This window comes from Coffea eugenioides, chromosome 1 (assembly GCF_003713205.1).
Source record: "Coffea eugenioides isolate CCC68of chromosome 1, Ceug_1.0, whole genome shotgun sequence".
NCBI lineage: Eukaryota > Viridiplantae > Streptophyta > Magnoliopsida > Gentianales > Rubiaceae > Coffea > Coffea eugenioides.
This window is the reverse complement of record NC_040035.1, coordinates 34,420,229-34,422,183: the sequence shown is the minus strand read 5'-3', so window position 1 is coordinate 34,422,183 and position 1,955 is coordinate 34,420,229. Positions and strand designations below refer to the sequence as shown.

The 1,955-nt window shown below is 32.5% G+C and overlaps 1 long non-coding RNA gene across 1 annotated transcript; it reads left to right on the top strand.

The window, feature by feature from the left end:
* Window positions 1-214: 214 nt before the first annotated feature.
* On the top strand, window positions 215-1,134 carry LOC113749439. Its single transcript, XR_003464524.1, has 3 exons — window positions 215-287; window positions 907-1,005; window positions 1,099-1,134. It is a non-coding gene; the product is annotated as an uncharacterized LOC113749439 (long non-coding RNA).
* The last annotated feature ends 821 nt before the right edge of the window (window positions 1,135-1,955 follow it).

Below are 1,955 nucleotides of genomic sequence, written 5' to 3'. Positions count from 1 at the left end.
TAAAGAAATTGAAGAGAGAAAAAGCTTCTGAAATTGAAGAGAGAAAAAGTGCAGTTTTCTTTGTGAGGATGAGGAAGAAGATGAGAAGAAAGAGAAAGTAAAGGGTTAGAGAGAGGGAGTCGGGTGGTTAATGAAAGGAGTGGAGAAAAGGGAACCCGCTACCATCACTGAAAAGTTGGGAGCAGGTAACCTTCTCCCATCAATCACATCTGCATTTGTTTGTTTGAAAAAGAAAGTGGAAGGTTGTATGTTTCTCTAATGCTTCTCAAAGATGACTCCGGATCAGAGTGAGTGTTTTCCATGATTTTCCCCATCTTTGAGGCTCTTAATTCTTTTTCTCACCTGCCTTTGCATTTTTTATTTGTTTAACTCATGTTCCCAATTTCCTTTTTATCTGTTTTATTTTGTCTCGTGTTTTTTTCTGTTTGAAACATATTTGTTTTTGTACGTCTTTCGGGAACTTTTTTTTAAGGGAAAAGAAGTAGTAAAAAGACTTGTTTGTGTGTTAGGGGGTTAAAAAGTAAATAAACTTTTGAAGTAAAATAAAAATCATAGGTAATTTGTTAAATTGATTGGTGTAGAACGCGACAAAATAAACTTCCGAAATTGATTGGTGTACTTTCGTTCTGTCGAGGTCAAGAATCTTTTTTCTTCGTTGTTTCTTTTTCCAATGCGATATCTACGATGAGTGGTCAACTGACGAACTAATTTTTTATCTTTGATTTCTCAATTTATTCCAATTCCAATTTGCTGAGAGCCTAATCATAGCATTATTCTGGATAAGTTGTATGTGAAGAATTGTTTAAATTCACAGCTTGTTTCTTTTCGATTTTTGTCAATCCGATGCCTTTAAATGATTTTTTCCCTCGATTTTGTTGTCTAATGTATAATTTTTTGATATTGCAGGTCCAAAATTTGGAAATTTTCTTCTGTCCTTTCCAAGAACTACTCCAGAATATAGCAGCACAACTCAATACCGTATCCAGCCTACTTTGTGTAAAATTAGTGAGTAGTTTGATTGTACCTTCTTCTGTTCATGTGTATTTTATTGCAGTTTGTACTCTAAATGTTATACCCCTTTTCCTTTGCTCTTTGCAGAAGAGGTTACATAGGACTTTATCACTTATTACTTTTTCATTATTACAGGTTTTTTGCTTTCCTTTTTACCATAATTTCAATTGTTATTCCTTAAATTGTTCATTTGTGGTGACTAAAGTTAGAGTTTCAGTGAGGAGAGTGCTACTTGTTTTCCTGAAATTATGAAATTTGAAAAAAATTTAATATTTTTACGTACTGTATTTATAATATATAGTCATCGAGACAAATCGTATTTACTCATTAGTGGTATTGGTATCTTATTGATTTTCAATATGAGTGAATATAGTGTAGTTTGATGATTTCTTGACAATGAATACTGAATTTTTTTTCAGCTCCTGTTCAGTTGTTTGAGCTCCTATTTTGTTCCCTTTATGTTTCAGTTAGTTCTGAAATGATCAACCCTCTTGATTCTTGATCTAGCTTTCACTTGTTAAGCTATTGCGTGATCCATTTTTCTTTCAACCTTTTTGATCATTCTTCCCATATGATGGCTTTTAAAGCACTTACGAGTGAGGTAGTTTTTCTCACAGAAAAGAAAACGGATATGACTAAGTTGTGCATGTTAGCAATTCTACCCCGCATTGTCATGTAGTTGTTTGATCAAATGTATACAAGGGATCCACATGTTATTAACCTTCATAACTCATATGTAAAAGTTAGTACTAGAAATTTGGAATTTATACTCCTTTATTTCCTTACTAAACAATTAATAATAGTAAGTTTTCTAGCATGTATCATATAACTTGTGCTTGGTGGGTTTTCTCTTTTTCTCTTGTTAAACTTCTAGGTTGAAAATGAGGTGCTGAAATATCATTAGGGAATTTTAATTCTGGTTTCTTTATTGTATCTATTTTTGT